This window comes from Octopus bimaculoides, chromosome 16 (assembly GCF_046866305.1).
Source record: "Octopus bimaculoides isolate indiv1 chromosome 16, ASM4686630v1, whole genome shotgun sequence".
NCBI lineage: Eukaryota > Metazoa > Mollusca > Cephalopoda > Octopoda > Octopodidae > Octopus > Octopus bimaculoides.
The window spans coordinates 46,347,189-46,362,217 of record NC_142943.1 but is presented as its reverse complement, the minus strand read 5'-3'; the positions used below and the strand labels follow the sequence as shown (position 1 = coordinate 46,362,217).

The 15,029-nt window shown below is 37.4% G+C and overlaps 1 protein-coding gene across 8 annotated transcripts in view; it reads left to right on the top strand.

The window, feature by feature from the left end:
- Positions 1 to 7,958: 7,958 nt before the first annotated feature.
- LOC106872482 (ATP-dependent chromatin remodeler CHD9) overlaps positions 7,959 to 15,029 on the top strand; it is a 128,408-nt gene continuing 121,337 nt past the window's right edge. For 6 of the 8 annotated variants that reach the window (XM_089364629.1, XM_089364625.1, XM_089364632.1 and 3 more), the window contains exon 1: positions 7,959 to 8,092. The gene's annotated coding sequence lies outside the window, so the exon portion shown is untranslated. The remainder of the gene's footprint in view (positions 8,093 to 15,029) is intronic. The other 2 variants (XM_089364630.1, XM_089364627.1) reach the window with 1 other exon arrangement.

Sequence of the window (15,029 nt, the reverse complement as noted above, 5' to 3'; positions counted from 1 at the left end):
GCCATTTATATTTAACATTTTTGATAGGCCGTTCTATTTGTATTTTATTCACGCACTTGTGCCAGTGGCACGTGAAAAGACATTCAAGCGAGTTCGTTACCAGTACCGCTGGACTGGCTCTTGTGCAGGTGGCACGTCAAATACACCATTTCGAGCGTGGCCGTTGCCAGTACTACCTGACTGGACTTTGTGCCGGTGGCACGTAAAAGCACCCACTACACTCTCGGAGTGGTTGGCATTAGGAAGGGCATCCAGCTGTAGAAACTCTGCCTAATCAGATTGGAGTCTGGTGTAGCTATCTGGTCAGAGGGACTGCAAGTTGGTGTCTACATTCCTTCATGAGACTAGCGGGGAATCTATCAGGGCCTACGGCAGAATAGTATTTGACCTCATTTATTGCTGCTATGATGTCTGAAGCAGTGAAGGTTATGTCCAAGATTTTATGTTGGGAATCAACTTCGTTCGCTTCTCTTACGTCAATATCAGTGGGATCACTAAAGACAGAGCAGTATTGTTTCTGCAGTATTCCTGCCATTTCTTTAGCACCGTGTCTGGGAATGCCGTTATCATCGATCAATGGACCAATGGGTGAGACAGCAGTTCTATGCTTATTTGCATAATAAGAGAACACTTTTGGGTTCTCTTTGATGCTTTTGATTACCCACTGTTCCTCTGCAGCTCTTTGATTCTCAATGGAGGTTTTCATGTCGGTCTGCAGATGAAGATTTTCCAACTCTTTTGTGTTATTCAAATGTATTCTAAATATTGTCTTTATTCATACATTTAATAGAGAAAAACTTTACATTGAGCAGGGATAAAATATGTGGGGATAAATAAAAACAAAATTTATATAAAAATGAAAGAATGGTCAGACATATTGCTTGTCTCCTCACTGTAAATGTTTCTCTCAATTTTCTCACCATTTGACGGCAACAAACTGACAGAATTGTTACTGGTGGCATTTCGTCCATCTTCGTGTTCTGAGTTCAAATTCCACCAAGGTTGACTTTGCCTTTCATCCTTTCATGGTCGATGAAATAAGTACCAGTTATACACTGGGGTTGATGTAATCAAAATAACCCCACCCTGAAATCACTGGTTTTGAGCCAAAATCTGAAACCAGAATTCTCACCATTTTCTTCATGTCTGCTTCTCTCTCTTCAGTATTGTTAATTTTCTTTTTTTTTCCATTTTATTTTTATTTTTCAAACCTGTTAATATTTTCAAAATGATTTTAAAGTTTTTTTATTGGGGTATTTTTGTAATCATATTTGTTCTTGTTGGTGCTGCACCACCAATGTGAAGATTTCTTCCCACAATTCCAGGGCAGGAATCCATGTTTGGATTAAGAGTAAGCAAAATAAGTGAAATTTTTTTTAAATGTTCAAAAATGTCATTTTACTCCTAAACATGAGGAAAATACTTTTAAAAGAGGATCTCACTTTCCGTTGTAATAAATCCACAGAAACATAACATGGAAAATGATCCTCCAGGAAAGAAAAATCCACAATTTGCACATCTAAGCACAGGATCAACACAAAGCATACACCTGTGTGTGAATTATCATCCGTGTTCCATGCGGAGAGTCAGATAGAATCCAACAGACTGCAATATACTCCAATGTCTACTTTGGCATGGATGTCCTTTCTAATGCCAACCCCTTCACAGTGTGGACTGGGTGCCCTTTTGTTTCCCTCATAGCACCACTAGTTGTGAAGTCACCATGCAGTTTGCAAGATTAAGATCCCTTTTGATTGAATGGAGCTGTAGTAGTGAGGAAGGCAGCCTTATGCTAGGGGACGAGAGGTTAAAGTATGAGAGAAGAGAGGGGACAGAACAGAACAGGTTACTTGCTGTAGAGGAACTATACAGCTTTTCATATTGTAGAAAAGAGGGCAAGAGTGAATGGGGGGGGGGCTAGAAAGAGATAGAAATAGTAATGATAAGGTGTCAGGATGGACTGTAAAGGTATGAGGTGAGTAGAAGTGAGTGGGGACAGGAAAAGAGGGAATGAGAGTGGATAGAGTTAGTAAGAATACATGGGAAAGTGAGAGATGGGTAGAGATGGTATTAGGATGAGAGGATGGACATAAGGAATGAAGAACAAGTGTTGAGAAATGATAAAGAAGAGAGGGAAGAGTAGGTGACAACTGTAGAGACTGGGTAGGGTTGAAGGGTGGATAGAGTAACTGGTGGACATGGAATGGGGTGACCTATGAGACATGAGATGGAAAGGGGGTAAAGGAGAATAGGAGATGACTGACAGTATAGAAAAAAAGGTAGGGGGTGGGGAGAATCAGAATGGTAGTAATGACAGACAGCAGAAGGATGAGAGAAAGATGACATTGGATTGGATGGTGGGGAAGCAGGCATAGTGTGCATGGAAAGATTGAGAGACGAAGAAGGTGGTGGAGACAGAAAAATAATCTTACCATTCAAGAGGATGATCAATGTAAAATACAAGCAGAGAGGACAGTATTAAGAATGATGGACAGATATCAAGCAAAATGGTTCTACTTGGTGAGAATGGTACATGCTGTCAAGGAAAAGCTGGTGAAGTATGTCATTCTGCTCACATTTAATTACAGTAACAAAATACTGCAGTTAGACAGATGATGGGAAATAGGAGAAATTTAGGTGAGGGGGTCAGGCATGCAAATATATCCATTGTGCTTCTAGAAACTCAGTTTCACCAAGATGAATGAAACTTCTTAAGAATCACATATCGCCTGTCATCGATCTTTTGACACCTCCTCTGTAAGGTTCAAGATTCTGAGATCAGCCATCACCAAGCAACTGATTGGCAATAAATATAATACCCAAGTATATAGGAAATACATGCTAGATAAGACTTCACTAGGGGTAAAGAATGGCCACATCTCTCAGAATCAAATTAATCTGAGGTCAAAAAACGTGATAATGGTTTGGTCTCTTCCCAAGACACAGACATGAAAGTTTCTATGACAGGATACTTCCAAACAATAGCCCTTTATGTACACCATCTTCATCTGATAAAGCTAATATGTGTCACAGAAAATGGATTAAGGAAGATCCGCTAAGTTACAGGGATGTCAAAGGGAACCGACATCAAGCAGTCATGCAGGAACAAACACATCTGTATGTATATACTTAAGTTTATATATGGTAGGTTGCCTCGTCTCGTTCCCTTTGTCACCTGTTGTTTAGTGCCGAGTTGGATCTGATTGAACAGATATGATCAAAGACGTGCCAAGACCATTCCGTCTTTCTTCCCAGACATAATGGACTCTATGAGGGTATACATTTTCATACATTCTTTAAGGGTAATGTATTTAAATGTTTAATTCCTTTGGAACATTGGCAAAATTATAACACATAGTTTTATAATGGGAAAATATTTTTTTCTGGGGATTATGTTAATTTTACTCCGTACTTGTGAGCGCGTATATATGATAATTTTGAAGTTAAAGTAGAATAGTTTAGCTGAAATACTGCTGAGAATATAACCGTTTATCTTTCTGTGGTCGATCATTCAAGACCTCTGTGTCGATTTAATGAAATAAACTTCTTCCGAATGCGTTGTCTTGTGCCAAATAATATTGGTAACACACTCATCAGATGTGAATTTTGTTGACCATATTACCACTAGGCATGAAAAGCGAGTATTGTTTTAGAGACTCTGTCTTTGTAAGTTTATTCATTTCATTTGTAAGGATAAATGAAAATTGAAATTTTTTATTTCAATCAAAAACGGAAAGAAAAGAAAATTCTCAAGAAACTTCGTAATTCAAAATTGTATTGTTTGCTCTAAGTCTATATTTATTTATTTTGTCTTTCTAAAAAGAGAACTTGAGACCAGCCCTAGTCCAGCAATACACAACAGCACACGTATAAGACATTGTTACAAATGATTAAGAGATCGATTCGATGTCATAATAATGAGCAAGAAGAGGCTTCACGAGTAGCTTCCAACTTTCTTGGGTTTGATGGTGTTGAAAATAATTTGAAGAGATTCTACAACGGTTCTCTCCCCTTGACCCATTTTCGACAGAAATTAATGTTTCTCCAAATTACTTCCATAATCTTTTTAAGAAATTTAAATTTATTGGCGAAGTTAATAAAAATGTGTCACATTCATGCTTTTCACAAAACTGAAACAATTGAATTTACACAACAAATCAGTTTTAATGACAAACAAGAAATTAAATTACTCTGTATCCCTCTTAATTGGTCGTGTGGTTAAGCCTGACGGATTATCTAATGTGTACAATTTTAATTTATAAATATTCCATGAAAATTCAGATTTGAATTTAGAAATTACATACATAACACATATGTATATGACACATATATAATACAAGACCACATTAAAATGCAAATCCAAAACCGGAAAAAACACAAACATGAGCGAAAAAAGAAAAACAAGAAGAAAGAAGGAAAAGAGGAAAGAAAGATATGAATTCAACTCTTAGACGCATACCACAAGATTCAGTGGAAGCTACTGAAGCAAGTCAACATGCTCATGGCATTATCACGGGGGATGGCGAAGCTAAGGCATTAGAACAGCCAAGCACCCTCACGGGGATCACCTCGGAAAGGCGTACCGCCAACGATGACAAGAACTTCGCTATTAGCGGCCTAGCCCTTCCAAATGTCTCAGATGTAACAGGCTGGAAGAGACAGTTCACTGATAGGTCTTTGATACTAATAGATTTTCTTCCGTTCGGTTATAGAAGCAGTGATCCTCCCATTTACCGCAGCATCCAGAATGTAGGGGGGAGGCAAAGGAGTCACAGACTGTGACGTCCCAGATGAGGCACCTGCCTCTTACTCAGGGACAAAGACTAAGACCATCTAGGTCATCTATCGACACCACCTACGACTTCTTGGAGCGATTCCATCAGTGCTGCCTTCGTATCACCCTCAGCATCCATTCGAATGACTGTCACTAAAGTTAAGGTCCTAGAGTAGGTGAAGGTCACCAGCATCGAAGCAATTTTGTTAGGCACCACTACGCCTCGCAGACACATTGCCAAGATAGAGGGTCATCGATTTTGCCAGATCACACTGTATAGTGAACTCTCTTCTGGTCACCGTGACAGAAGAGCACCAAAAAAAGGGAACAAGGACCCCTCTAAAGAATTCTCACGGCGCCTATCACATTGGTCACCACCAGTGGGCTGTTCTTGCTACTGACCATGAAGCTTGTCCATCAGACATCTGCCTCCTTTGAAGACACCCGCAGCACCATCCTTGCAGACAAAAGAAAAAGAAAGGAAATCAAGGATACTACGTCCAGCCTTGATCAACCTACCTTCCCGTGCAGTCTGTCTGTCCCGAATCGGCAACCCTGCAACAGAAGTGAACATTCCTTCCCGTAAGTCTTTGTTTGCGAAGATGAGCTAAGAAGAAAAAAGATTACGTCAAGTTGCAGACAATCTGCCTTGTGAATGAAACGTATGCGAAATGAAAATTCACCTCCGCATTCAAGGAGTAGAATTTGTTTGTTCAGCAAGATAAAGCCAGTATAGTTCTTGACATAACATGTTTATTCACTCTCAAACACTCATACACATTTACATCACTTCAATCATATTTAGGACAGTGTCCTTTGCTCTCAAACTAAGCAAATATAAAAATCACATGCATACAAAAATAGAATTACCAATGCCCAAATATATTTCTAAAGGCTGCTGGAATGCACACCACCAGAAATTAAATGCAGTATATGCCGTGCTTTAGTGGAGTTTAGCGACTTGCAATCCAACGAGTGTTTTACCATCTTAGAAATGAATACACTGGATAATGCCGTTCCTGGATTCCACATATAAGGAAAAAAGACGGGATGATCACTGCTGGAATCGTTTTTATCATAGGTCAGCCTGATTTAAACAGATCTGGGGATAAACAAGAATGTCTGCTGTGTATATCAGTAGGAAAGCTCAGACTTGCTGTAACAAATTAAGAGAAAGGAGAAAACATAATTTGCTTCAACTTCTACATTGTACCCTTATGATAAGCCGTTTGCCGGAATGCGCAACGTGGCCCTTGACAGGATCACAGTAAGTTATATTGTGTGTCTTAAGTGTGTTTGATAAAAGCATACAAGGCCTAGCATACAAGGCACCGTTGAACAGTTCTAAATGTGTGGCCGCTTCTCACCTTTCAATGTGCATAACCCGCTCAACCCTACAGTATACGCACCTTCTTCGGCTATCACCCTCTTTACACCTCCTGAAAAATGCAATGAAAATCTACAGTTAATTTGTGCACACTGTATCTATAGTTTTACGATTATGCATATCACCTAGTAAATCTGTTATCTGACGAAATTATGCCATATCTTGTGTCAGGGCATCAAAACATCACAAGGCCCTCCCGTCTCCGCACTTTAGCCCTCTCTATCATTCAGCCTCCTCTGTTCTCTATTATAATTTAAGTTTTTAAGATTTTTGTTAGAATTTTATCCAAGTTACTTTGAATTTTTGTGTTGTCCTCAGATTTTGGCACCCTAGGCGATCATCTAGTTGACCTACTGCCAAACGCCGTCCTCGGGCTACGCATGGTAAATTTAGTTTTATACTTACAACTTTCCTTTTTATTTGTATGTCTAGTATATAACATATTCAACAGTGATATACGATGACCGACCACTTATAAGTTCCCCTACCCGGCCTCTTTAGCTCATTTGGACAGATGAAGGGCACCTGTGGGTGAATTAACACACCATCCAGTAATATTTGAAACCGTCTTAGTTAAGCACCGGAAAAAAACATTTATTTAGTCACTGAAAAACATTTATTGTGCAGCTGGTTAGCAGTGACAATTATGCCTTCTCTGTTGCGCGATAATATAATCTACTTTCAAGATTTCTGTTTTTGTCGGTTTTGGAAGAAATCAGCACTAAAGTAAACAAGCCAACCATCAAAATCGATCAGGTGTATTGAACAACTTTATTCAACAACGAATTCTCCAACCATCCCATAAGTGTCTTGGTTTTATATTCAACTTACTCTCTGAAACCGACAGTTTTGGAAAAAATAAATAAATAAACCAGCAGTCAGTGTTAAATCAATTTCTTACGTACGTAACAAGGACAGACATAAGAAAATAAAAGATAAAGATTTTTTAAAAGCCCCCCCCCTTCTTTATTAAAAAAAAAAACCCCGCGAGTCTAACACACGAGATCATTCCTACTACATCCGGGCTATCGAAATTGTAGCGAGCTGATTGGTTAATTTTAGGTTCTGAGTGTGTTTATGTGTGCTTGTGTGTATGTGTATGTGTATGATTGTGTGAAGCAGTAAAACCGTCTGAGATGACGGCTTCTTCGTTTGCGACGTATTTGTGCCGACGATAGCCATTGGTTGGTTTCTTTTATTTGCTCACTTCACCCAAGCTTGTCTTCATAATGTCTCCATATGACCACGCAATACTATTGTTGTGTCTGATGATGCGTTGTGGCTGACAAAATTCCGTCCTAACAACACGTGTCAATCTAACAAAAACAAAAATCTTAAGGATTACATTTATTTTCCCGATTCTGATAAAACAAAACAGAAAAATATACGTATGATAAATACATAAGCTAGCATATTTTTCGTTTTGTTTCTCCCATTTCGCTTTTAAATCAGCTTAGATATAAAAAAAAATTATGAAAGAACAATAAAAATTTCTCAAAATAATAACAATGCGCAACCCGGTTTCAAATACTCTTCCTAGCTTGGAACCGCTTTCACTTAGAGTGCTTAGCCCGTTTGCAAAGAGAAAGCCATGAACATCACAATTTGCTTCCTTTATTATTTTCCTTCTCTGATAAATAATAAAGCCGTCGTGTTTCGATGAAATAAAATCAATAATTAGAAAAACCTTTATTATTGAAAATCGGAAAGGGGAAGTGATTTAACCAATCAGATCGCTCGTTGCTTTAGCTCTCCGGTTTGGAAGGTTGAGAAAAGTCAAAAAAGTAAAAAAAAAACACATAAAGCCATTCACACACACAGACACACACACACACACATACGGTGCAAGATGTTGAGAGATTGTACTTTAAAGTGTTGTAGAAAATATACCCGCGCCTAATTTGGTTTAATTTCTTAACTTGGAAACGTAGGTAAGTTTGAAAAGAAAACAATTCTCCCAGATTTCCATTTTATTACCTCCTCTATCCTCATTATCATTCTAATAATTACTATCCATGTTGATCAAATGTCTATCTTGTCTATCACAATTTCTCCCCCCCCCCTCTTCTATCTATCTCGATATTTGTGTATATATATATATACTATAATACTACAGTGATTGATGTGTAGTGGGTTATATTGAGACTGTGTTTTTATGTGTTATGTATATGTGGCGATACTCCAGCATGACTTGAAGCACAATCAACTGAGGGACAATATTATTGTGTGACTGAAATATAAAGCTTCAGATGTGACTTGATAGAAACACAGTAGTTTTGTACAAGTATTGCTAGAAATACACTTAATTGCTTTATATGAAAATATTTCGTAAATGTATATAATTAAGCTGGTGCTCGGTGTATATAGGAGTAATTGCTTCGCTTAATTCGGTATTTCTTTATGTTTGTTTATTAAGGATGAAAATTGTTTCATCTTCATTGTCATTTATCTATTTTTATTTCAATGTAATTATATTTAGTAAAACAATCGACAACCATACAATCAACACACAAATCTAGCTTTAAATGACTTTACTTAACAAAAGAAATGAAACAGTTTTTTTTTCCCCTTATTTTTGTCTGTATACCAACTTAATAATCTAACTGAAATTAAACCCCACGTGAATTTTCGAATATTTTGTGATTTGATATATTTCCGCCGCTACTGACGGCTGTCTGGACTAGTTTGACAGAATAAAGTAGATTCTGAGAGATAGAGAGACAGACAGATGGACAGGAAGAGAATGATAAAATAAAAGAAAATTCGAGAGAAGGAGAAAAGAAGAGGGGAAAGAGATGGAGATGGAGGAGTAAAAGACCAGCAGCTGGACAAGAACAGGACATGGGAAGTGAGGGAGGATGAGAGAGTAAAAGATGGAGAAAGAAAGAGATGAAGAGAAGGAGAAAGGTGAGGTTTATAAAAGGACGAGGTGGGGGGGGGGGGTAGAGATAAGAGAATGATCGGTGTAAGAAGAGGCAGAGGGTTTTGGGGCATCGAAGAGATAGACAGAAATGGGAGATGTAGAGGAAGAGCAAGTAAAGTAGAAGGTAGGAGTTATGAATAGACATTGCCGAAGGAGAGAAGCATATTGAGGGAGGGAGATTGTATATAGGAATACAGATAAGGAGAAAAAGTGTTTGATATATATATATATATATAGAGAGAGAGACAGACAGACAAGAGAGAAATAGAAAGAAAAGTCGAGACCCTAGTGATTAAATGAACGATGATAGAGACAAAGAAAGATGAGTTTCAAGTATAGATCAGAATGAAACGAGTGGAGGAAGTAGCGTGAAAATGAAAGAGAGAGAGAGAGAAATGGTGATATGGAGAGTAAAAGGTTAGCTGTTATGGAGAGAGAAGTCAGCAGTGAGTTAACGACGATCAACAACAGCACGTTAGACCAACAATACTACACAATTATTTTCTAAACCATACTACACATTTTGTACTGCTTTTAACGGATATGTTGAGATTAGATGCACTCACTCTTCCTCATTGTCTAGCAACACACACACACACATGTACGCGCTATTTTCTCATTATAATCACAACTATAAATAAGTGCTGCTCACTTTCCATCAATGATTTACCGTTTTAATTCGTATTTTCTGAACTTGTTTAATCTGGCATTTCTCTACAATATATATATATTCAGGCTCTTCCAAACATTCACATATATTTGCCAAATTCATTACTTAAACACGATACACACGTTGCTGCACTCTTTCATTGTAAACACATCTCAAGCAAAAGGTGTCTTAGTATCTTTGCAGAATTTGCAATCGTTTCTCTCATTCTTTTATTCTTAAATGCACACACACACAGTGTTGATATTACTTCGTATATCGCTGATTGCATACATGTGGTGTATGGGTTTTATCTAAAGAGATCAGTCACTTCCCATCCACAAAATATTTTTTTAAAAAGCATCATATTCGCATGGTTTATATTATTTTTCGGTGATCTTTCGGTACAATACCTAGAAACCGAAAGATCACCTATTTTTCCTTTATTCTCAAACACATACTACAAATAAATTAAAAACGGGTCCTTTAGTCTCAAAGTAAATGTAGTGTGAGACACAAAAAACCTCCCAGATTTTACCGAATGACAAACGCTTCAACAGCAAACGCACGGCGTGCACCGCTCCAAACCATGATGGGAACTGGGGAAAAACAAACGAATGAGCAAAAGTTAAACGGTAAAACATATTAGCTCCATGAAAACACTGTTAATACTTGCTTAACTTCATTAATCTTAATATTGACCGAAATAAGAACGGGAGGTATTTCTGCCGCACCATGCACTAGTCTCGTTCATTTGTTCGTTTATACTTTAATTCCTTTATTATCAGAATGCATGTGCGCACATACACATTGGTACATATTGCCATTAGTACTTTACTAATGTATCTTATTCGATAACACTCGCTTTTGGTACTAGGGCTTGCTTGATTGCAGCGATTAGTCTAGCCTTCTCATTTGCACCGTGGAAGGCCAGGACCACACACACCACCCACAAACACACACACACACACAATCCTAGACTGAACATATTTCTTTGTGAACATCCCTCATGTGAACTGTTTACTTTATATAGTTATCCTTTCATTTCTTCATTGTAAATAGCGACGGATCTCCTTTAAGGATCAAGCCTGTTTTTGTTTAGCCCCCAGGTCATTCCTGATAGAGTTGATTAAAGGTGGAAAACATCCAGTTTTATTCAGTCAAACTCTATCAAGGACAGTGGCTAGTAGTCCAGCAGACTTCTTTTGTTGACAAATCAATGGCCAGTGCTTCTTGAGACCGTTCGTAATAGTATTCAGATGAATTTCTGGTACATTGAAAAAAAAAAATAGCCCCTCTTCATATTACTTTACCCCGATCAACGATCTCACGTTTCCTTCATATTTTAAGACGATCGTCTGTAATTTGAGGGAGCTTTTGCTGCTGTTTTTAACATATCGAGCAATCACGCTGATTCTCTTCGCATCAATTCTTTGATTTGATGTTTTGGCCTTGCTCGAGCAGATTTCTGACGAAAGGTGTTCCAATCATGATAATTCTGTATTTTCTTTATCCTATAAGTCATCCTAGAGTTATATTATCCAACGTATCCTTTTTATTTTAAGAAAGCCCGGAGATTTAGCTGGTATTTCTAGCAAGTCGAATGAACTCGTATGGCTACCTTTGTTGGTTTGTAGTTCTTTGTTATGGTGACAAAGTAGTGGTCGATTGGTACAAATCAGTGAATTATTTTCGTAAAGATCATCAGTGGATTTAAATTGACAGAAGTGTGAACTAATGGACAGTCGGGTCACCTAAAAAAAAACAATAAAATAGTTATGACTTCAGAGAAATAAGGTCAATGCCATGACCTTTTGATGAGTCTCCGGAAACCGAACCCGAAAGCATGCAACAGTGGAGTCCGCTAGGGCCAGGTGATTGTGGTGTTAAATGGAGTCACAGATGACGTCCAGATACATTCAGAAAAAATATATATAAAACAATATAACTCTCACATAGCTTACAGTAATAAACTCCTCGTATTTCATTACTTTTCCTGGATCCACAACACGAAACCATGCAATGATGTTTATAATTTTTCAGTTTTCAATAATAAAAATATTTGTTAGCTCTTTCTTCCTTTAAAACATATCAAACCGACATGAAAACTCTAAATGGTGTCTCGATTTGCTAGAAATAGCAGCTGAAATTATCTTCAAATTTTATTATAAAAGAAATACACATTGGATATTGTAGTCCTAGGTGTACTGTGTTGTTGATCATAGGTCTGCTGGATTAAGGCTGGCCTGGTCTCTCATTGTGTTTACACACAGTTAAGGAATCACCATATCTCAGTGTTATACAACAATTGTTTGTTGTCTTTTGTTCCCAAGACAAATCTTCTTGTCAGCCTGCCATTTATTTCCCTTCTGTTGACAACTGCCCTGTCTCTTTCTTGTTCCATAAACGTGGTAACATCGTACTTCACTCTGCTTTGTTTTCGTTAGAGTGATGTGGAGGAAAAGTATTTTTCTTATTCTTGTCAAATTATTTAATACTTCCATAGGGACGGCGAAGTGTTTATGTAATAATAGCACTACTTCAATATTGTGTCAAGTTTTTCTAAACAGTTTCCATTCTCAATCGGAAATCATTTTATTTCTTTCAACATTGCTAATGTTTCGTAATGAAATAATTGTCCGTCTGTTGGAAAGATTGAGACGATGTTTTAATATAAGTAGTATCGAGGGTGGGTGGATACCATGAATCGTGACCATTGGGCCTCATCGTGACCCAGTTGAGACCCTGTTGTGTCTCAATTGGGTCAGTAATGTTGCTCTGACTGTAATGAAATGTATGAACATGTGTCCGGTACTTCGCCAGGTTTCCTATAGGTGTAAGAAATTAATATTATTGTATTTAGTAGATGTAAACAATTCCTTTTCTCTGTCGTTTCAAATTTGAAATGTTCTGCTAATTGAGAATCAGTTTTTACTTGGTACAAATTAACACACATTGACATTCGATGATTCCCCCCCCCCCTATTCGGATTAAATCAAATTTAGTGCATATGTTGCCTTGTCTCAATGGTGTAGACTTATATAGTATGTTTTTAGGTTTGCTCCGAGGAATCTAAAACGTTCAAACGGTAGAGGAAGAAAGATTTAACATTTTAACCAGGATTCTTCTGAGGAGAAACTTCAGAGTATTTATTTAATTTTATTGAACCATGTTTATTAGTATATTTTAATAGATTCGAACTTATCACCCACATGGTCTGGAATGGTGAAGTATCTGACCAATATTTTAGTTTTGTTTTGAGCACAATTTCCTCTAGAGTTGACTCTGCCTTTCGTTCTTCCAAAGTCGCCAAAATTAGTCCGTGTTCAATCAACTACATTTTTTCTCTATTAAAAATTATAATCTTGTAAGAAATATTTATATCTGATCTTCCCTTCTCGATTTTAACTAAGACGTAAACGGTTCAATATAAAAGACATTATTAGTAGAGAACTAATCATCCAGTTGGTCCTACAAAAAGAGCCTGAAGCTTTTACGTACAAATTATTTAAATATCGGACGTTTAATATTTTGAATAAAATTGTTTCTGTTAACGTTAAATATTTTTCAATATTTCACAGGTAAATACCTGCAAAATGTTACATTTTAGCTCTAAAAAAAAAGCAAAAACCAAACTCAAACAAAATAATTTCAGTTTAATTTATTTTATAGTTTTTACTATTGATTATAACTGGCTATCGTAACAAAAACGATGATTAATGACGGTGTTTTTGCATCAGTAGTGATTGAGTTGGTATCGATACAAGATTGATTACCACTAGGATCCGCTTTTTTCTCTATGTCTTCTGTTTGTGTTCTTTCACTGTTTTGGAGGTGGTTTTTATTATAAGTCTCTGAGACAGACGGGCACGTGTTGTGATCACTGAGTGAATCATAGTATTATTTTTCTGTTTCTTACCACAACAACAATTATATGTTCTGGTTGTCGAGAAATACCCGATTAAATGGATTAATGCATCTTGCTCAAGACAATAACATAAATCGCAGCTTTGTTGCTTATTAAAAAAAAAAAAGCAGAAAAAGATTTATCGGATTTTCGGGACAAGTTTTCAATCACAATAAAGATTATTACATAATGACTATAAAGAGGAAATGCGAAAGCATAACATAGCATATTATTTTCAAATTATTGATCACACACACCACCACCACCACCTAAAGCAATGGATCCATCCCGTTAAGTACTCATCTTTGAGGTATGTTTTCCTACTCCTTTTAAAAACTATATGAATCATCTTTATCCTGTCTAGAAAATTCGATAAATCATTTTGCCACTGTTACTTTTTTTTTTTTAAATATATATTTCACATGCGTGTAATTATCTATAGATCTGTATTTGTGTGTGTGAGAGAGAAAGAAATATATTCCGTTAGTTGTAAGTTTGTGTAAGCTTGTCTGTCCTACGTCAAGCTTTGGGATGTTCGATATTTGAAGACACTTGAAGAATCGATTGACATACTTAGAGCAATCATACATATTGGATGAAGTGTGAATGGATATGTATTTGTGTGTTCAAAGAGATATGGGTATATATGTGTCTCTGACAGGGTTTCAGCCTTTTTGTTCAGCTAAAACTGCATTTGACAGACAATGGCATTAATAGCTGTGGCGATCTTATTGGTTGTTGTTTAACCCCAAGTGTTCTCTGATCGAGTAGACGGTCAAGTGTTCCTTGATCGAGTACTCCACTTGTGATCATCTTGTCTTTTCCTGGGGAACCTATGACATTATCCGGTGCGTCCTTTATAAGATGGTAGGATGTGATTTGTGGGAGAACCTTGTAGCAAGTTGTCCGACTATGTGGGAGACTCGCTCATTGTATGACAATTTTCTGCTATTGATCATGAGGAACAGCTAATTTTAGGAGAGAAAATGTTGATAGTTCGCTTTTTGTTTGTTTTCGACATCTAGTTCAGCCTTTCCCGTCTCTTTTCTTCAAACACCTTGTTTACTTTTTATTCACCAATCTTGCTTCCTCTCCCGTTTCTTTCCTTTTCATTTCAGACTCTGCCAGACATTTCCCCCACACTCACGCTGTCTCTTCCTACCCTAACCGAATCTTCCAACTGCTCATTCCATCCCTCACTCTACACAATCCTGTCTTTATTCCCCCCTCCCTCCCCCTCTCTCTCTTTCTCTTTCCCTAACCAGGTCATTGGGTTGAGTTGACGAACTTTCTCCTCCCTCATTGCGCGCGCGCACACACGTCTCTTCTTCTTTTATGTTAATCACAGTCTGGCGGAGAGACACGAAGATGAAAACGGAAGTCCGGGTGGTG